At 32.4% G+C, this 23,605-nt stretch overlaps 1 long non-coding RNA gene across 4 annotated transcripts; it reads left to right on the top strand.

Annotated features, from left to right (window-relative positions):
- The first annotated feature begins 324 nt into the window (after positions 1 to 324).
- LOC134238392 (uncharacterized) lies at positions 325 to 23,358 on the top strand. Of its 4 annotated transcripts, none has more exons than XR_009986003.1 (6): positions 325 to 849; positions 6,485 to 6,545; positions 11,552 to 11,634; positions 14,825 to 14,896; positions 17,253 to 17,351; positions 23,183 to 23,357. It is a non-coding gene; the product is annotated as an uncharacterized LOC134238392 (long non-coding RNA). The 4 variants fall into 4 exon arrangements; XR_009986001.1 differs by lacking the exon at positions 325 to 849 and adding an exon at positions 3,407 to 3,846 and having other exon boundaries at positions 23,183 to 23,355; XR_009986002.1 differs by lacking the exon at positions 325 to 849 and adding an exon at positions 3,407 to 3,838 and having other exon boundaries at positions 23,183 to 23,354.
- The last annotated feature ends 247 nt before the right edge of the window (positions 23,359 to 23,605 follow it).

Genomic DNA, 23,605 nt, shown 5'->3' with positions numbered 1-23,605 from the left:
GAATTTATTTCACTCGTGAGACATGATTTTTTTTATATTCTCACTCGTGCTTCGCACTCGTGAAAATATCAAGAAATCCTGTCCCACTCGTGAAATAAATTCCATATTCAACTACAAAACATTGAATATCCTCTATATATATACTCCTGATATATGTATTCTATTTAATATTTAAAAGACATAATATAAACTGAAGTATATCTTGCTGATCAAAAATCCAATGATTATTTTAATTTCATATATATATATATATATATATATATATATATATATATATATATATATATATATATATATATATATATGAAACGTTGCTTAGGGAGACCACGGAGGATATATTATCTGGCTTAGGGAGACCGCTGGATTAAGGCGACCTTTTCTGGTCTCCCTTATATTTTGACCTCATGAGTATTGCAAATGACGTGTTTTAGGTAAATAAACAGTCTTTCATTAAATAAAAGTTATCTTTGTGTCTGTGATTTAACATTTAAAAGTTGTCTAATTTCTATCATCTTACCTAAAAAAGAAAAGAATGTGTTACCTGTGTATAATTTCAAAGGATATTTTTTCAGCATTATGCAGACCACGGAAAACATGCAATAAAATGAAAAATCTTGCATATAATTTTTTTTCACCGTTTGATGTGTTCAAATGAGTGTTTTTTCAACTTATTTTTCCATTTTTTATGTTAAAAAACTTAAGAGGAAAAATAATGAAAATTTATGCACCAAGTTCTGAATTCTTAGCAAGTGCTTTCCGTCATTTGTTCCGAATACCATCGGAATGCCTCTTCAGTTTTCAGAGAATGACCTTTGAACACCGTGAATGTTGTGAAAGAGTTGTATTGCGGTAAGTAACTTAAATATTATAGTAATAAGTTGTATTTTAAAATACACAAGAAGAGCAATGCATTATATTGCTAGGGCGTGGGGTAATTAAACTTTGAAGAAAGAAAGTAAGATTTTAATTAAACTATGGTTCTGTATTTGAACCTGAAGGAAATTCGAAATAAAGTTAAATGATGTCATAGTATTTTATTCTTTTAAATTAAGCAAGTCCACAAACAAAATTTAAAAATAAAGCCGAATGTTCTGTAGAAAAAAGCAGTCACTCTCAGGCTGAAGCACCTATTCAAGCTTTATGTAATAACAGTTACCTCCTAGTCTTAAATGATCTATTTTTATTTTGCCTCGTGATCTTTTTTTTTTTATTTGCTTATCAACAATTTTTGTTGTTGGTAGCCTCGTTCAACCTGAAACTGATAATGTGGTGTTTGGTTGTACTAACCCCCCTACGTATTGGGTAGGCCTATACCATGTATACTCTCCACTCCTACACTGTACACGAAAAGTTTACATTTCAAGGTGTTAGAAATTCATTTTTTCATAGCATTATGATATTTCGAATATATAGTGATTTGTTAAGTATTTTTATCCAATCAACAAATCATTTTCTCAGCCTATAGTATCCTAGTGTACCCATAAATCGTCCCCTTACGACATTTGACGTCATAGTAACGACGAGCGCGTGCAAATTGATAAACAAACTTCAGTGCTAGTTATAGAATGGAATTGCTAATTAAATGTTAAAATTTATCTTTTCTTACCACTCTTCACAAGATTTTTAGAGCTCTTCTACATAATCAAACTTTTACACTTAAAAATATCACCCATACCCTATTTTCGTCCTTCAGATATAAAACGGCCGCATATGATTGGTCTATTTGTTCTCCCGTGATTTGTGATTTAAAAGGTTGGAAAATCATTAAAATAAAAATTGTAAATAAGTTCTTCTAGGCAAAGTTTAAAAAAAAAAATGTTTATCAATTTAAGAACATTAAAAATGCTTTCGCAATTACCGACTCCATTTTTTTAACGAAAAAAAAAAAAACATGAACGTGCTTTCGGATTAACATTGTCAACGATGTCATGTATGCTCATCAAATTACCTGATATGCGATTTAAACAATGTTTTATTTTTAGATTTTCCAAAATTCATTGACCTAACTGGCAAAAGCCGATAGAAAATCAAAATATTTGAACAGTGCAAGTCTGGCACAATCTGAAATGAAAAACGATAGGAAAACTATAATTTAATGTGTAGACTTGAATTGATCACCTAATTACATGTATTATAATAATATGTGAAATATTCACGTAACAGGGGAAAAAAATTCATCTACTAGCTCTGCAGTAGATGAGAAATTAAAGAATTCGCAGAAAAGATCTTGTTTACTTGATTATATCGTGAAGTTCGCCCCAGTAGACGCAGGATTAGTAATGCTTCAATGCACATTGCACCTGTCAAACTGGTAAAAATTGTGACAAAAATACACCTTCTTTGATCGGCTTAATAAATCGACAATTCAAAAAAATAAATTCTTGGTTTGTTGAAATAAAATATTTTCTTCTTGATTACTTGACTACTTACCGACTTTTTTTTTGCAGGCAATGGGGGAGGGGTGGGGTGGGGGGGGGGGGTGATGAGGACTTGCGACTGGACAAGGTCAAAAGTAGATCTTTTCAAACAATGTGATCATCAATGCTTGGTCATGTTGAAAGATTGATTTTTTTTGAACGGTGGTGGTATAATAAATTCTTATACACGTATGGTAAATATTTTTGATATAATATATTTGGTTTTATTTATTTGCCGTCTAAATAACATATTCCTGTATAGAAAAAATCTCAATTATCAGGATTATATAAAAACACACACAAGAGAAGGGAAAATCAGCAGCACAGTATAAATTGTTTTAATTTATAGTACCAACAGAATTTCTATTGTTGGAAGCATTCACAGCTGTTAGTTAAAGTGAGTGTTAAAATCTTCGATTTTTGGAGACTCTATCATTTGCAATGATGACTTAGATTTTTTTCCCTGAAATAATTAGGGATACTCGCATGGCCGCATAGTACGTCAACCAAACACGGGTAACGTCAATATCCTAGGTAAGAAGTGTATAGGATCCTTATGATTTTCGAGTGTTGATTTCTTTTTATTAAATTCTTAAATTAAAAGCCCATGCATGTAATTCAATACACTGACAGGTATAAAATAATAAAATGAAGGAATTTTTGATCTGGAAGTAATTTTGGGGAACGTAACTGCTGTGTGCACTTTCAATAAAAAATGGACATAAGGAAAAATTAGATATTTTAAGTATTTTTATTTTCATTAAGTTTAATACTAGTTTAAACTGCAAATTCAAAAAAATAATTGCTAAAACAGTTGTATCATTATGTTCACTAGTCATAACAATTAAAAATGACGTCATCGATACTAAGTTCGAAACGTGCTGGTCTCGAGAAGTTTGGGGACGAATTTAGGGTACGGACGAATTTAGGGTACACGACGATATGTAGTTCCCTGCATTATTTTCAGCAATTCAGTGACAGAAATAAAACAATCGTTTGAGGTTTAACCCTCCCCCCATTCCCCACGAAATGAAACTGAAAATGTTTGGGTTTGCCCCCCCCCCCCTCCTTTAACTAAAATTTATTCCTATATCAGTTTAGGCATATGCTTGCGGGGTGCCCCTTTATGAAGATGTGACAGGGAGTGAAACAATAAATATTGTTTGGACGTACATTTTTGTATTATATGCATACTTTAATGGATATAGAAATTAAATTACAACCATTTATGGTTATTTCAGAAACAATTCAAAATTATTAATTTCTTATTTTATTTTATTTTGTTGTGGTACAAGTACCCTTTTTCTATAAATATCATCGGGCTCGAAGTGCCAAGTTTTTATAACTACATCCACTAAACACGTGACATGTTGATGTTGTGCCAGACTCCTCTCCGGCCCTTCTTTGTTGTGTGTAACCAGGTTTGTGGGTAATAAATACTGTTACTTCTTGGAGATAGTATTGTTTTAATCGTCTCACGACATCTGGAATCGCCCGGACACGGATCTACCGTTTGTTTTTGTTTTTATGTCGGTTGATTTCCGCTGATACTAAAACAAGTCCCACGGAGAAAATAAGTCCCACATGAGTCCTACGTGAGTCCCACAGCAAAAGAGCCAATAAATACATATAATAAAGGGTTATTTTGAAAGAATATTATATTTATATGATCATATATCAAAAAAAGTTTTGATAAAATGTTTTAAGTGTGTTAAATAGACGATTGTAAATTTCAGACCACAGTCATGAACGATAACTCTGTTCAAATGTAAACAATGGCCAAGAACTATATTGACAATGTTTAATTACTGCTGATAGCTAACTTTTTTCTTAAAAAAAAAAAACAAAATAAAAATTTTTGTAAAAATATATTTTTAATAAGGAAGTTAATTTAATATGGTGTTATTTCTGAATTTAATATGTTCTTCTGTTTTACTTGAATTTTTAAGTTTCGTTTGAAAATATGCTTCCAATTATCATGATTATATTTTATACAACTCAAATTACGTTTTATTTTATTATCATAATTTTATATCATTACTTTGTTTCTTACAAACTAAAATAGTTTTACTGTGGTTTTATGTAATTTAACAACAACTTGGTAGGTTTTCCTGACACCCATGTTTATTGTGTATATACACATTTCACAGACACCTGTAGAGATACGTCCCTGGTATACCTGTATACAACACCTGAGGAATGTTATTCACACCTTTCAATCTCCCTGTTGTTTGTATACCTATTACAATAACTTTTGAACAAGGCTGGGGCTAGGTTACACCATTTGGAATTCAAATAAAATATTTAATTAAATGTAGAGTTATTGAAATTTCAGCTACTATTTATGTATGACAAATAAGGTTATTAATAAAAAATTTTCGTATTTGATTTCATAAATAAAAAAACTCCTTGAAAATTGAATTAATGAAGAATTATGATTTAGAATTAATAGACTAAGTCAGCATAAACTGTATTGTAAATTCTTGACGTGTATGAAAAGATTCCAAATAATAGTATTAAAGGCACAACCATGATGTTTTGTATTAATTTGTAGAACAAATACCATGCAGAGAATTAACTGTTTATATCTATCTATTTTCTTTATTAAAAAATGTGTTTATTAATCATCATGTAAATAAAGATAAAAATTTAGATTATTTAACAATTAATGTTAAAGCCAGTTATACTCCTGGATATGGAACTTGTCAAAAAATATTATTTTTTAAAATAAAACTGGAATTTTATAGTGATTTGATTTACACCATGAATTATATGTACCAAAAAAAAAAAGTCAACGAATTTAGATGTTCAAATTAATTTTGATCTGAAAGAATTTTTTTTTTTTTAATGAACGAATTTTATATACGGACTTCAGTAGCCAAACTTTAATAGTCCATAACTATTCCTCATTTCACTGAATTGTTATAAAATACAAAGTATTATAAAAGTATTATAAAAGTTTAATGTAATTTTTTTTTTAAAAATCAAGATATCATTAAAGATATCATTAAAATACTAGTTTACCACTGTTGTCAGATATAAATCACTTTCAATTTCATACCGTGTTATGAATGAGTAAACTAATTCACTTTCTATATCTTTAAAACAATACTTGTAGGTCTATTTAATTTCCTAGGACTGTATAGTCGTATTTTTCAAAAGAAAGTTTGCATATATTAACTAAAAATCTCTTTCTCATATGCTTGACTTTACACAAGACTAGCATTGAAAAAAATCATTGAATTTCCCAAGTTTTGATGTTGTAAAATTGTTAATTTATATAAAAAATTATTGAAAATGTCTATTTTTGGTAGTAGTTTTTTATTAGTCGTTAGAACTGCTACAGAAGGCATTTAAACCAAGGAACATTGTGAAAGTTTCATAAAATCTTTAAAATTAAAATTTGGATGGCTTGTTACTTCAATACTTGAGGCAGATGTAAGAGTTATTGCTCTTTGTTCATATTACATGATCATTAGAATACATCTTAGAACTTCTTGCATTTTTAAAATATAATTAATTTTATAATAAAATTATATTATCTTTTAATTTTTGCTTTCAAAAACTACTAAAATGTTATCATTTTTGTTGGGATTAGGAAACACTATAGAGTTATATGAGGATATAGGAGTTATCGTTCTTTGTTTTTGTAACTAATCATTGTAACCGGCTTCTAAAACCTTTTTTGCGACAAAATTTATTCAAAATATATCTAAAACAATGATTATCTATAAAGATATGTTGTTAAATATTAATAAAATATCATATTTACTGGTGGGACTCATTATTTTTCTGTGGGACTCATGTGGGACTTATTTTCCCCGTGGGACTTGTTTTAGTATGTCCCTTGATTTCACCCGACTTTTCCCACACGTGTTTTGTCAACATTGATTGATAAATTGTGATTCGTGTGCATTCATTTTATGTAGGTTATCGTGTTCTTCTTTAATATCTGAGCATAATTGCTTCTTTTTTATGTGTTTATAAGTTTATTTCGTATTTTTTAAATTAAGTCAACAAATATGTGCATGAGTGAATTAACCTAGCCTTGTTTCCTGCATTTTCAGTGACAGATAACCAGAATGTTGGATTGCAGGGAAGAACGAAGAGCCTCGAAACAACTTTGAGGTTTGTTTATTTTATATTGACACTTTTTAAATTATTATCTTTATGGAATACCCTGTGTGCAGATGAATATTTAGGAGACTACATTTTAAATTTCATAGGCCTAAGTTGGTTAGGCCTAATATCATGAATATGGCTCATGTATTTGCAGTGACTCTGCCACCAGCCAGCGTGTGTTTACATGTAATGTTACCTGTTTACATTACCTACAGACCTTGTAAACATAATTCTCGTAATCTTGTTTTATGTTAGTTTACCATATATATTTCCATTTCCAATTGTTTTCTCTGTGATAACACTACAAAAGTGAATCTTGTTAATTTCATGGAAATACCCTGTGGTATGTATATTTCTCTTTTACTGAAAGGTCAGGTGTCAACCTGCATGTATATCACTGGCGTATAAATATACTAAAGAAAAAATAGATGTTTTGTTTAATTGTTTAACTAAATAATTTGATATGATATTTCTTTTCAACAAACAAAATAAATAATGAATTGGCTTGAAAGCAAGTCACTAGCGCAACGCTGTCCACTATCACCAGTGATTGGGAAGGCCAAAATGGTCAATGGGACTATGGCGCAACTGTCAACATTTTTGATGGGCCATTTCTAAAATGAATGGGCCATCAATATAATTTGAAGGGCCATTTCAAGAAAAAACAAAGTGACTAACCAATAATACAAGAGAAAACACACTTTTAATTAACCGAATCCGATTTTTAACGCATGAAATGCAGCAAATTTAAAGGAACTTGCTTAGAATATAACTGACCCGTATTTTGTGTTAAAATTACGACAGTTTTGGAAAGGGAACAGCCCTACCATACAAATGAATGAAGTATTGCACCTCATGTAATAGCACTGGTTCTCTGCCCTTGATTCCAGTCGCTGCCGCTAGGAATTACAAGGACAGGTAACCTCCGCCGCCATGACAGTGGAAAAACTCACTGCTTGCTCCGCGCATAGTACTGCGCATTCCAAAAATAAATGGCATCAATGCTTGCAGAGAAGAATGTTAGGTGGATCCAACGATTTAAATAGCAGAGAAAACAAAACGTTGTAGCATATCTTTCTTGATGAATAGAGCAATTGAATACGATGAAATTGTTCAAACAACATAGTAAGGACTTTATTAACTGAGTATATCATTAACTTACAATATATTGTCACAAGGAACTTTCAAATGTTCCGTAGTGTTAAACATTGTAATCCTCCTATTCCTGGTGCATGTACCATAACACATGGAGTTAGAGAGACGAGTTAAAGCATTCCCCGTAAACTTTAGAACATAAATAATGATAAAGAACAAGTGTTATAACTAAATCGATGATTTATTTCTCATATCAGTGGCAAATATGTAGGAAAATTAATCATGCAATAGATCTTGATTTGAATTATTTTGGTAGTATATGCATATGGGACCTGTGATATCGCTTTACATTTAATGGTTTTTGAGGCAGCACTTCTTTATGGTTTTATAGATGCTTAAAATCCGTCTACTTTCTTTGTTAACAGCAGTGTAGAGTGCAGAGAGAAGAGTTTATTTACTTCAGCACTTGGATTTACGCTAGTCTAAATATAGATTTTTTCATCAGTGCTGTTTCCTGTGACGCGATAAAATGGCAGTGGTTACCTGTCGTTGGTTTTTAAGGCGCTTGCGCCCGTTAACCAATGTCAGGGTACCAGTCTACTCATGTAAGTGCTTCGTTTAACCGGAAGTACTTTTTGACAGGTTTCAACCAATGAGATTTGTTATTTCAAATTGACCGATTTAAAAACGAAAGTAAAACAAGAAAGAAAGTCGTACGCAAAATATTTCCAAATAACATCGCTAAAAATTGAATGCGCATCTTGGCGCCAGGATTGATTGATTTAATGCGCCATTTTTCATTTCAATGCGACTATGGCGCATGGCACAAGCCCTTCCCAATCACTGTATCACCGAGGCCTCGCGAGACCGAGAACACTTCCTGGTAAACAGCCACGTGGAGAAATTGACATTGCCACGTGGATCTGCACGTACTCCATCATCTGATACAGACATCGTCCCTCAGTCATTACCATCTGACTTCTTAAGCAACTCAATTTCTTCTGTTATTTTAACACCCATACAAATCGGTTTCCTGACCATGCTGACCAACTCCCTTTTCATCAACTGCAACATTCCATTCAATATGGCGGCGGAGAAGTGACATAGTGCCTATATATGCAGTCTTCACGAAAACTCACTGGTCCGAAGACCGAGGCCAGTGAATTTTGAGGTCGGGTCAGTGAAAATCAAAATTCAAGAAGTCCGATGGGCTCGTTGATCATAAAAATCATACAGTCAAAATTTATTTCAACTGACTTACTTGTGTAAATTTCATTAATATATAAAATAAAACGAAGAAGCTCGTGTTGTTGAATCCTATTACTATAACCCTATTATAACATGGATGTATTACGTAACAACCGGAAGTAGCTAGTAATTATTAACTAGTACGTAAAATGTGCAAAGTTCCAACGAACAACTTACCGAAACGCGACAAAGGGCGAAAAATGGCGGCATTTCAAAAGTTGAAGTACGTAAACATGTACAAGTTTATCTTTTAAAAAGATAGGTGAGCTAGCGCCGTAGCAATTTTTAAACACAGAAAGGAAGATCCGTGATCAAGTGATTTATTTTGCTGCATTCTTTAACTTTTATCGAGGCTGGAGAGAGATAAAGTTATTATTGTTTTGTGAAGCGTATTTTATAGAAACAAGGGGTGGGTGACCTTTACTGGAGAGGGGGGGGGGGGTTCTATATAATATGAAGAAGATGCCGATTGAGACATTGCATGTATGAGCTGATTTAAAGAAGAGAATTTCTTGGCAATTTAGAAAAAAAATGGGAGTTGAAAGGAATATAGAAAATAACTCAAAGTGTATGTTGTGTAAAGAGTCCAGAGAGTTTGGAAGGCATGTGAAGTAGCTTGGTCCTTTCGGTCATCTTTGTCAAGATATGTTAGGTTAAAAGCCATATACATCAGAATTTTTAAACACAAATAGTGGATTTATTCGTTATTTTTAATGTAAATTCTTGCTTCTGTTTCTGGAATTTGTAAGATTGGCTGAATTGACCAATCAGAAATTAGAATCTATTTTTGGTTGTGCTTAGATGTTAAAAAAAAATCCCTTGTCATTGTTTAGAACAATCAGATGATGACTCGATCGGGCTTTTCTGTCAGCAAAAAAATCCAGAATTTGAAATATTATAAATATGAAGTTATCTTTAAAGTGTAAGCTACACAATAAATAAACAGTTATTTCATGCTACAACATTATACAACGAAATTGTTATCGTACGGTCTATTGTAGTTTTCACAGTTTTCCCTAGTCTTCAACCAGACCCTCGGCTGTCTCCGTAAATCTCCGACCACCCAGAGGATGCTTGTCGGAGATTACGGAGACAGCCGAGCGTCTGGTTGAGCGAAAATTAGTTTTCCCAGAATGCATGGCCATGGCGGCCGAGCATGCGTATTCAAGGAATTTGGACTAACGTAGTTGCTAGCGCTCGAGAGCGCTAGCAATAAATTTACAGTTATGAAAATGTATTTATTTTCTTTTTTTATGAAAGGGACCAGTAAAAATTTTGGTGGGCTAGTATATTTTGAAAGTTCACTGGTCCGACTGGCCAGTTAGTTTGAAAAGTTTTCGTGAAGACTGTATATGTTCTTGCTTCCGACAACCTAAATCTAGGTCACATATATAATTAAAGTTAACAAGATTACTTTGATCGTAATTTAAAATTTTTTTGTTGTTTATTCTATAAATGTTGATATTTCACTACAGTATCTAAATTATCAATAAATTTGTTTCGTGTTTTTTTTTTGGGACTATTTTTTAATAGTAAAATTTGATGTCATGGGGCCTTGTGCATTTCAAATCTACTCAATTAGACGGTATTTCGATTTATTTTAAGATGGTTTTTTTTTCAAGTAAAAATGGAAATATAAGAATCACTGTCTAGTATATTGAGTATGCCAGGGACATCAACCATAGTGGGAAACATGGGATAATTTTAGCATAACAGGCTTCGCCTGTTATGCAAATTATCTCATGTTTCCCACTATTGTTGATGCCCTGGCATACCCTCAAAACTAGACAGTGATTCCTTAAGTAACTTTACTGTTATATAGATTTATAGCGATCTCTTTTTATTTAGAAATTTCGGACTATCAGTAGACAATACATGTATACTGGTGTCTCATTATATCGCGGTACTTAAAACTTAAACATAAAAAATGTAATTCCAATTTTTCACTTATACTTTCATCAAATGTCAAATGATATTCATATTTAATACTGTAAAATAGCATACACCTATTTACTGGCTATGAGGACAATAGCAAGTTTATCGTTCCCCAAGACTTGCGCCTCGGGAAATCATGGAAATAGTTTGCTGTCTAGGGGGACGATAAACTTGCTATTGTCCTCATAGCCAGTAGATAGGTGTTTTATTATACCGATGCTGACTTAACTTTTGTTAACTTTTGGGAGTCCTTAATTATGATATTCCATATTATACCAATGCTGACTTAACTTTTGTTACGTCATAATATGTACGCGTCACAATCCGTATAAAACCAGAAGTTTTCCGAGATGAAAAGCGAGGGAAACAGAATGCTGCCGGTGAATAGTTTGATGACTATTTCACCATGGGCAGATAGCACAAAAACTATTTCACAGTAGGGGCTGTTTGGAAAAGATAGCATGTTTATTCGTCATGTTTTTATACTGAACAAATTTACGGAGGTATAATAAACAAATTTATTGTTCTTGCAAATAGTTCTCAAACGTTGATTAAAGTTGGTCTCCTGAAGGATGTTATAATGCAATTGGTCTGCTTAAGTTATAATTAAAACATATATATTATTATTTTACTTTGAATTTGCATTATGTCAGTCATTAGACATGTTAGAAATATATGGATCTTAATTCCATTTTTTTTTTTATTTCCATTAAATACCTAATGTCTATTTGCAGGGTCTATGATAGAATTTTGTGGACCCAAGTGGAAAGAGAGGAAATCTTAGCTCCAGGGTCAACATGTCTTTATTCCAAGAAAGGTAAATTGATAATTACTTTTGCTAATATACTCTTTTATAAATTGTGTGAACAAGAATGAACAAACAATGTAGTCATACCAGTAACCTAACAACAGTTTGAAAATGAAAGTGCAATTTATGATCACAGGAGTTCGCGAACCTATCAATTTTGCCGAAATTTTCGGTAAATAAAAAAAATACGTAATACCTATAATAATAACACAAGGAGTGCAACGGTTGTCCGCGACGCCATGACGTGACATCATGGGTGGTCCACTTACCCAAAAAGAAAAAAAATAAACAATCATATTCGATTAACTAGAGATTAGGATATTATTTAGAAACGAGTACAAGTACTTGTACCTCCCCATTTTAAATTTTCTTGAATGTCTACTAACTTGTCTCTGGTTTCTTTTCGCATACAACCTCAATCATCTAGATTAGCATCTCAGGCAGTTTTGTTACTTTTTGGGTAAATGGATGCGCCCGTGACGTCACGTCATGGCGTCGCGGACAACGGATATTTGAGCGAAGTTGTGGAGAAATGTCACCGCTGCTGCTGTAAAACATGCATTTGAAATCATGCATTAAGAGCCATAAAGAATGGTCCCTACCAAAAAGATTGGTTTGTGTTTTATGATTTTCGATTGAAGATTAATTGTGCAACAGCCTTGATATTAAGCCAGGGGTTCCCAGGTGACCTAAAATGCGTTGCACTCCTTGTGTTATTATGATACGTATTACGAGGAGTTTCGTAGTAAACAAAATATGCATTGCATAAGCTGTGCTATTTATGAATGTGACATGCGGGATATCTTGTATAGTTTGTGCTTTTTCATTTGCATTATTCACTTAAGGATGCTAGACTGGTGAAATATACATTGAATTTATATTGAAATTACTTGAATTTAACGTAAGACAGTATCAATTATGATATATAGCTGTGGAACTTATTTTAGAATTGTTTACTGAAGCTTGAATCTGATTGGTCAAATTTTTTATGTGCATTCATAATCGAAAGGTCACTCTGACGTGACCCGAATGAGATATTGTTAGATGTTTGAGAAGCGGTAGCAGATTCGGAACATATAATTTTGATTAGATTGATTTACATGTAGACATTTCTTATCCATATTTAGAAAGCAAAAATATTTTGACTTATTTTTAAATTTTTTTAAACCCTTTAATTTAAACTTTCCGTATAAGTAGAATTTTTAGCGAGGATTTAATTTTGGCATTATTAGCGAGGGTGCTGATATCGCTAAAATTGAATTTCGCTAAAAATAAATTGTGTATTATTTGTAATACCTTGTTTAGTAAGCATTTCAAAATCGGTAAAATTACTTCTCGCTAAAAATGAAATACCAGATTTCAGGTAGAAATCGCTAAATTTGCGTCTTGCTAAAATTTCCACTTATACGGTATTTGAAATTATTAATTTTGAAACTACATGTTGTTACATTTAGGCATGTGGGTATACGTATGTAAATATCCTGTACTTTAGACAATTAGTACACCTATAGTTTTGAATACAATTCATACATTGATTTCATTTGCTGCAATGGTCTTTTGTAATATTGCAAAAATGCATTTGGTCCACCTAATGCATGTATAAAGCAGTTAATGTATATACTCGCTTATGATCATGCTCATAAGTATTTTGAAGGGATTTAAATTCTGGTCCAGAACTCTATATCAAACTTATAAGCAAAACATAAAAAGGTAAGTATGTCCAATCCAAGTTAAACATCAGAGCATTGATCTCAAATGGTTAATGTATTCTGTCAAAAAGTTGCACCAACTTATAACAGTCCAGTCCAATACGAAAAATCGTAATATTACTAAAATTCGTAATATAAGCAATTTCTAACCCTTCTAAGATTTACTTCCCTTTTTTCTGATACAATCTGCTTGTTATGTTTCATGAGAGATTATACGTCTCTGGTTTCATCAAATCATCGTGGATATGCATGCATTTTCTTTGTTTTGATGCATTTGATCCAAGAGCATGCAGAGTCAGAGCCTAGTGAAAGTTGTACAAGTTATATCCCGTAACATCTCGTTGTTGGAGATGAGGGTCTGATTTTTAGGGTAGACTTCGGGAAAAATATAGGGAATTCGGGGATTATAGAACACTATGACAAGTTTTAGGATACATTGAAGTTTTATGGAAAATTGTTCCCATCCCTGGGAAAATTCTTATATAAGAATAATAATACAAAACTTTCACTCACCCATTACTATTGTTACTTTCTTCTTGCGTTTTCATACTTTTCGATAGGCGTCACTGACCAAAATGACCACGTGATACTAGTACCATTTTGGCATAATGTATTTCTGACGTCATACTTTGCTTAACATCATTCAGTTTCTTTAAATGCTTAATTTTGTCTTACATTACGAAAACTCGTAACATAGTCTCTCACAACATGCTATATTACGAGTTTTCGTAATTTAACTATATTACGAAAAATAGTAATATAAGAATAATATTACGATATTCTGTAATATTACGATTTTTCGTATTGGACTGGACTGTATAAGCAGGTAAATACCAAATCCCTTCAAAACTTGAAATAACCTGAAAAAATACACCACATTAAAAGCCAGTATATACAGTATAGTTTTTTTTATTTTGATAATAGAATAACACTATAAACATGATAAATAATGAATTTTGAAAAAAAAATAAATTTAAAGTTAGGCCATAATAAATAAATTGCTAGATTCTCATCCGAAATTTTTTAAAAATCAAGGCGGGCGGGCGGCTTTTATTTTATATTTTTTCAATTTGCAGATTTTTTATTGACCTGGTCAATTGGTGTAATTTTATCTACAATACCCGAATAAAAGTCATAGTGAAGGTTCAATTATTTCTTACTTCACATCATCACCAATCTTTTTCAACTGATGACCCTTGTTTAAAATATATACACATGTATTACAGCAATTACCATCTTTTCAGGTGTCAAAATCATATCGACTTTCGCGGGACTTAAAACGAAAGTAGAATGGTAGATGAATACTTTATCCCGATCAGAATTAAGACGAAGAAAAACAGAAATTTAAAAAATCGAGGCAGGGGTATAGAATCAATTGGGGCCGGGATGAGAATCTAGGAATATTTTTATTATGGCCTTAAATGACGAATGTATATAGTATAGAAATATTGTTCATTCGCCTGTACACAGTACAAATATGCACTTTACAGAGTGGCCTGGTTGATTCAATTAGGAAAGAACAGGAAAAATCAGTGCTAATGCTCATTGGTCATTGGACAAAGGTAAGGCCATTATTAAAAATATTCTGTTTGATGTACACAAGTAGCCAAAATCTCTTTGAAAATGGCTACCGGAAGAGATATTTGAATACTAATCTACGAAAAGAATGAGGACAGTTTTTTTTTCTGGATTGGTCTCTGCAATACCAGCTTTTCATTTTATCAAAAATTCAATAAAATTAGCAATGTGGCTACCTCAAAACAGATGCATGCGGGCCCGAGAACCAGAATTTCAATTTTATGTAGCCTTATTTGTTTTACTTGGACAAAATGATAGCTGTCATAAAAATCACAGACCATATATGTACGAGGGTTGTTCGAAATGTTCGTGGAAGATATCCATCTTCGTTATATTACTCACCGGAAATTCAAAACAAGCACATTATAATATGTAAAAATATTTGTTTTGTTGATGTGTGAAGTTTCATTTTATTCGATCTAACAGAAATCAATTTACTTCATTTTAAAATCAACATGTTTAGTACCCGCGGAGCACACATAACGGCAATGTAACGTCAACACATAGCGTCGAGAATTTATAAAAGATACTATACCTATTCATTTCACACAGAATATTCTAATTCCCATTCATTAAATTATTTTTCTAATACTTGACATTTATTTTTTTAAGAATTAATCTCTCTGTATAATTTCCTTTGTAAATGTTTTAATTTCTTTTAGTACTTAACTCTGCTTTCTCAGGATAAGCAACTCTGAAGCGCATTTGTCTTTCATTTACGTTTCAATTTTTAAAGTTTTGTTCAGATGTTTACAGTAAAACCGTTTCTTCACAGGTCATCCTCATCCGATACAGAGTCCCTGTCACTCAAATATTGCCTGTAATATATGTACACACATGCACAACTTGCTTGTGACTTATTTTCTTGATTCCTTCAACATTTTTAGAGTTTATTCAGGATTTTTCTTGAGAAAAACACAAAATTGCTTCGGTACCTGCTGCCCCGTGACGTTCTAAAACGTCATCATTTTTGTCGTTTTTGATAAGGACAACTTGTCTTCTCAAGTTGATTTCCTTTTCAACAAAGCAAAATATAAAACCATAATTTGGTACACGTATCAATGAATCAATTCTTAATTTGAATTTCTAGGTAGTTTTTCGTTTTTCCTCCATTTGACAGAAAATATGACTATAGACATTATTTATGTATTATCTGTAACTGACTAAATTTTGACCTGCTCCACGATCCGATTTCTGCATTTTTAAAATCTGGATAAGTCTTTAATCAATCGTAATATTTTGTCAAAATTAATACATATCATTTGGATTTATTGTTAAAATATTTCTACCAAATTTGGATAACATATGACGTCAAATAAAAAAGATATGACAGTTGTCCACATTTCGAACAACCCTCGTAATTTTATATTTATTGCTAAAAAAATTTTTAATCAAAAATCACCCTAGAAAAATTATACTTTGTATACTGTGGAATAGAAGGAAAAGAAATTAAATATTTAAATTGCTGAAAAAAATGATTGGGAAGGGGTGATTTAATTTGACTGGTCAGTCGGAGTACATCCAACAAATCACATATTGCCTAAACACATGCTATTAAATAGATTCATTTCATGAAACTAAACATGTAAATTACTATGATACCATTTAAGTGGAAATTTTAGCGAGATGCAGCTCTCTTATATTTAGCGAGAAGTAATTTTAGCCATTTTAAAATGCTAACCAAAGAACCTATTACAAATAATACGCAATTAATTTTTAGCGATATTAAATTTTAGCGCTGTCAGATCCCTCGCCAATAATGCCAAAATTAAATCCTCGCTAAGAATTGTACTTATACGGTATTGCAATGTCACAGATGTATTGATTTATTTAAGGAATCACAGTCTAGTTAGTAGAGTATGCCAGGGCATCAATGAGAGTTGGGAACGTGGGATAATTTGCATGATAGGCAAACTATGATGCAGAATTTATCCCACATTTCCAACTATCCTTAATGCCCCTTGCATACTCTATTAACTAGTCAGTGATAACTTATATTTTCATTTCATTGTTAAATAAAATTAAAAGTTTAGATTTTTAAAATGTACACTAGTAGATTAAAATTAAACAAGGCCACTGACGTCAAACACAAAGATAGCAGGACAAGATTTACTGTACATGCATATTAGGTCTCCTTAGAATCAGATACAAAGACAGACGCACTAGATTTACTTGCATTTTAGGCCTCAGCTCTTGACCAATAGCTTGGCAAAGCTTACAATTGATTTCTTGATCATTTTACTGAAATGTAAATTACATTATATTAGAGTGGATCTTTTAAAAAAAAAATATGCAGTTGATTTAGAAGCTCTTTATTACATGCACTGTTTACTTTTACAGGGGTGTATGCCAGAATGTTTTGAAGAACAGTCTGAATCTAACATGGAAAAAATGAGGAAAAACAGCCTTCCTGCTTACAAATCTATATTCTGACAAAGGGTAATTTTGTTTAATTCAATTAGAAGTGCACATATGATTATGCTCCCCCACCCCTTCATAGAAAGGGAGGGCATATTGCTTTGCTGCTGTCTGTTGGTCGGTTTTATAGTCCACCACTAGTTCATTTCCTTCGCAGAGGTTGCACATATTGAATTGAAATTTGGTACTGGTGTACGAGGGGTGATCAAAAAGTTCGCGAACTATCTCTATATCTACAAAACCACAATTCAGATTAGAATGAAAATTCTTAAGCACATAGCCATACACAAGGTCTATAAATAGCATATGCTGAATAAAGTTTTTCTCCTTGTTTGTGATGTCACAATGTGCAAATAACGTCACGATATAGGTCACTTGTGACGATTAATGGTTGTCTCAGTCGAACTCGTTCAACAAACAACTGTACAATTTATCGTATATCTTAGAAATCCCTCTGCAGTATCATATAATAATTTGTACACAGCTTATTAAGATAAATTGGGTTCTATAAATTTGATTAATGCGCAGCACTGTTAAGGCTTACTACGAGAAATCAACGGAAAATAGAAGTGTAAAAACGGGAATTGTTTTTAGAACTGAATTTATTTTTATTCAGCTGCACTATTACCACAGAACTTAAATACTTATGGAAATAGCATAGTATAACCTACTCTGTACTGTATGGAGTTTGGTCCCATCGATGGACAGTCACGTGATGAATGCATAGTAGGTACAAGGAATGTAGGTCATGAACAAATTTCAATATCGCAAGGGAATACCCTAGTTGAAATTAAAAATTCAAACTATTAATTGTTTCTGCATAGCTTGTACTTTCTGGAAAGTGCTGCTGCTTTGAATAAAATTCGCGTTTTAATAGTTATAATTTCAAGTAAATAGGCTGATGTCGGAATATGTTTGACTTTTACCAAATATTTTGTGTACTTATAAAGTCATGCTCTCGATTTAAAGAAAGCAGCAGCACTTTTCAAGTTAAGGAACATATCCTTTATTTATATTCAAAAAATGGTCAAGATTTATTTAGTGTATGCCCTTGCGAAAAAGCGATTTTATGAGGCACCTCAATGTAAAATATACCTAACCTGAACATTAAAACACGACAGAATTATTTAAATACATTCTCTCGATAGTTGATGAATAATCGCACTTAACAAAGGATAAACATTGGTATTATTAGCCTATTAAAACCTGTAAATAATATTACGTTTTATAATAAAACGCATTTTTCATTGTTAAAAAATTCCCAAATCTGCCTTTCACAGTACATGAAATACGTCATTTTTACCAAAATGACGTCATGATTGACAAGTTTATCGAGATCAGTGATTTGTTTAAAACCAGCTGTATGGGATTTAACTAGCGACTTTTGTTAATGCATTGGTAAGTTTTATTGTTGTTTATTATGCTAATACAGTTTAAAGTTGCAAATTATTTCATTTTCGGTTAATATGATGAAATGCATAAAAGTCATATTTTTGTGTGACGTCACAGTAAACTTTTCCCGAATAAATTAGGCCCCGCCCCCTTTTTCTAGCCTTAACAGTGCTGCGTGATTGGATTGATCGTTTAAGTGAAGGAAGGCAGAAGGTTAAAAATGACACTTGTGATCTTGTCCAGTCAAAGCAAGTTTGAAAAGATATGTGATTTTAATTAAGCAATTTGCTATCAAAGACCTCCAATTTACACTTTGAAAAATAGTTGAATATTTGAAGAATAATATAATTATTAAATACCTAAGATATCGTTTACTTTGGATTTTAAACATATTAGATATGACAAAAAGGATGCACCCATTCTCTATTCACCTTGAATAAAGGTCTCTCCAGAGACAGAAGATTTGTGTTTTAATGGTTTATTTTTTGAAAGGATATTCTTATCCACCCATTCTGTTGCCGAGATTTGACCATTTCTAACAAATTAACTGTTATTGTTATAAAAATTTACTCACATGGAAAGAAATATAAAACTCGGAAAAATCTTTCAATTTTTGTGACAGAACGCTACGGAGGGGGTCACATGACCGCCAATATCACGTAATTCGTGCATGTGTAGAATGGTGGTTGATGTGCATTAAAATCGGAGAGGAATAATTTAAAATATAATCAACATTGAAACCAAATATTGTTTCTTTTATGGAAGTTATTCAATTAGTTCGCAAACTTTTTGATCACCCCTCGTATATTGTTTGATTATAAGCATGGGTTAATAAATGCATAGGAATCATCATGTCCATCTCTTTGTTTATGTGTTTGCCCACTTGGGTGATTAGCTTTTTTGTTCTAATTATGGCTGAGATAAATTGATTAAGGTCATCTGAATACAAACTATTTAAAGTAAATTACTATTGTATTAGGATGGACATTTTGGAAAAGATGTAGCTTTATTACTAGGGTATTATAAAATCTCAAGTTTTGAATGCTGATTTACATGTAGATAATAGTTGGTCTCCTTAATGCAGTTATAATACATTTGGTCTCCCTTATGCACACATTATATTATATAAATTTAAAGATCTACATGTATTTTTATTTGTTGTTTATTGATTGATTGTATACTGTTTAACGTCCCTCTCCAGAATATTTCACTGATATGGAGACGTCACCATTGCCGGTGAAGGGCTGCAAATTTGGGCTTATGCTTGGCACTCAGGGCCATTGAGCAGGGAGGGATCTTTATCGTGCCACACCTGCTGTAACATGGGGCCTCGGTTTATACGGTCTCATCCAAAGGACCGCCCCATTTAGTCACCTTTTACAACAAGCAAGGGGGTACTGAGGACCTATTCTAACCCGGATCCTCACGGGAAGTTTAATGTTCTTGTTAGATTTAGTTCATTTAACAAACATATAACTTACTAGGGTATTAAAATCTCAAGTTTTGAATACTGATAAAGTGATTTACATGTAGATAGTAGTTGGTCTCCTAAATGCAGTTATAATACAATTGGTCTCCCTTATGCATACAGTATATTATATAAATTTAAAGATCAACATGTATTTTTGTTAGTTGTTTAACAGGTCGAGGAAACTATTTTCTGTGAAGTCGGAATAAATTTACATGTTTAGTGAGGAACCAACGTGACTGACAAATCGACCAATCAGCTCAATGAGTTGCATTATGGTTTACTACAAAAATATTACAAGTGTGTTTCTAAAAGGCCAGTTTTTTAAATTGCTCTTGGAAAAACGTGATGCATTTTCCCAAGCATTTTACACACTTAATACAATATGAATATCATTATCTACTAATTACATGCTCACATTTATATACAAATGATTTACAATGGTAAAAATTAGGGTTTTCTCCACTCCATTGTAAAAGTCCGTTTGTTGACAGCTTTCCCTGTGTTATGCTGTCAGTGAAAAGTCATTTTACGTGACTATTCCTTGGTCCAAAAACAATCAACTCTGAGGTGTGCTTACGTATTGTCAATGTTTCCAACGTATACAACTTCAAATTATATGCTACTCACGTTCTGTGATCAATGTGCATGAGGGTTTATATAACTTACAGGTAAATAATAAAAAAATGCAACTTAAGAATTCTTTTTTGTTTATAAAATGCAACTTTTAATTTCTAGTTACAAATAACTGAGCAACAACTGAATAAATTTAACCAGTAACATAGCAAATTAATGATTATCAAGTTAAAAAACTTATCAATGTGAAGACTGTGAGCAGTAGAGGGGTATTTCAAAGTACTATTTAACAAGGAAAACTTACTTTATTTGTTAATGTCACCATGGGGAATCTTAATTAGTACCCAATCTACGTATTTTTCATAACACATTTCAAAAAAATTGTTTGCTGACTCTCCTGTAGTCGTTTGAAATCGCATCCTAAATTTCCCTGACCCATGTGTTTGTTAGTAAAAATAAACATGTAGCAGACTATCATGCTTTTCGGCTCATTCACTGGATTGGACTATTGTTTGCTGTGAGAACCTCTGTGCGCAATCGCGACAATATCCATATAAGGTAGTTTCCTCGACCTGTTTAATGTCCCTCTAATATTTAGTTTATTTAACAAAGCATACAGTGTAAAACTTACTAGAGTAATAAAATAAGGATATGGAGATAACGAACAGTATTCAATATTGAAGTCCGTAAGCAATATTAAATAGGAGCAGAGCAAACACGGACCGACGAAACATCAGAGGTGAGATCAGGTGCCATGGAGGAATGAGCATCCCCTGCTGACTAGTCACACCCGCCGTGTACTCCTTGTCATAATCGGGAAATAATGGAAAATTTGTCATCAATTCAATGTATAAAAAATGGACTAACAATTGGTATGAAAAGCGTCAGTCAGCATTTGACTCAATGTTAAATTGTATTTGCTGACAAGGTCCATTGTATCGACCATAGAACTTACAAAATGATGACTTTAAACAAGACTGCTGATATTCTTGTTTCATCAACTTGAACTTGCTTGTCAATAATTTACTTCTTTTTAGAAATTGTTTGTATGTAGAGCATGCTCTTGCATATCAAATCAACTGAGATACAGAGAAACCTGTCTAATCTGACATGCACGGGGAGAGCAATATTGTGTCGGAATAGACAGAGTGTCAGATTGCACAGTGTTAAAAACAAGGAAATTACTCAAATGGAAAAGAATTTAACATCGGAATTCACAGTGTATCGGATTATTCAGGTGTCGGATTAGACAGTTTTCACTGTACATACACTCCGTATGCAGGTGATGAAGATATATTGCTTCATAATTAAGGGAAGTTGACGATACAAAAGTCGTCACGTTTATCATATAACTAGGTTGTTAGGTTACCATTAACAGTGATTTACATCTTTTTCAAGTAAAATATCCAAGTAAGAAACAGATGTGCCAGAGTCTGTGGTATCTTTTATCTCAAGCTCTCCTGAATATATCGTATTGAAGTAGGAATGGAAACTACCAATGTTAATTGTCAACATGTTGTCGATATATCTGAGGGTCGAGTTGAAGGCCACAGCAAGTGTTTTTTTCTTTTCACGCATAAGATTTGGCATATATTCTACTTCATGCGAATACAAAAATCTCAAGTTTTGAATACTGATTTACGTGTAGATTGAAGTTGGTCTCTTAAATTCAGTAAAATTACATTTGGTCTCCCTTATGTATACAATATAAATTTAAAAACTGGCGTGTATTTTTGTTTGTTTCTTTGTTATTTAATTCCTTCTTAGATTTAGTTCATGTAATAAAGCATGTAATTAACTAGGGTATTGAAATATATCTCCACTTTAGGTTTACCATTTAGCATATTAAAATTAATATCGAAATTTCAATTTCAAAAAAAGTTTTATGTGCTAAAGGATAATTTTTGTTAAATGCATATTATATTATAATACTAAAGGTATATTTAATTCATATATTATCAATATAAAATTTTCATAGTAATAATACAGTTTCTGTATACCATGTTCAGTAAAAATCAAAGGATCAAAAGTTAATTAGAGGGTCACCACGAGTCCCAAACAAGGTGTACAGGGTATACACAGAGACCAGTAAGTAAATAACAATCAAGTTCCAGCATCCAATGATGGACTTTCACGCGCTTGATTGACAGGGCTACCCAGACCAGGTATTTTTGAAGGCGGTGCTTAAAATCTCTGCCTTTAAGCATTAAATTGTTGATTTTGGACGATTAGTATGTTAAGCATCTCATATCAGAGTAGGAAATTACTGACTGCCCATGGCAGTCTGTTTTTGAGGTAGGGATTAATCTCTGTGTATGTAGTCCTGGTCATTTAAACAACTTATCTCTGTTCTCTTTTAAGAAAATGTGCAGTTGATTTAGGAGCTCTTTATTATCTTCCTTGTTTACTTTTGCAGGGGTGTATGCCAGATTCTTTCGAAGAACAGTCTGAATTTAACATGGAAAAAATGAGGAAAAACAGCCTTCCTGCTAATCTATATTCTGACAAAGGGTAATTTTGTTTTTAATTCAATTAAAAGTACACTTATAATTATGCTTGCATCCCTTTCAAAAAAGGGAAGACATATTGCTTTGCTGCTATGCTGTTGGTAGGTTTGGTAGTCCACAGGCCTCTCACACCACTTTTTGGGACTGGGGCCGGGGCCGTTCAAATTGGGAAAATTATCGTCATTTTGGGAAAAGTTGGATAACACAAATTCATTTTTATAAAAAAATCCTCAAATTTTGCATTTCTAGCATTTTATCATCAATGCTAACTCAGGTTTGAATAAACAGTTAAACAGAACAAAATGGGTACGTAATTTATGAAAGTTTTGTCA

The sequence above is a fragment of the Saccostrea cucullata genome, unplaced genomic scaffold, assembly GCF_032062105.1.
Source record: "Saccostrea cucullata isolate Sc308-1 unplaced genomic scaffold, CSIRO_AGI_Scuc_v1 ctg5410, whole genome shotgun sequence".
NCBI classification, from domain to species: Eukaryota; Metazoa; Mollusca; class Bivalvia; order Ostreida; family Ostreidae; genus Saccostrea; species Saccostrea cuccullata.
This window is presented reverse-complemented; position numbering and strand designations above follow the sequence as displayed.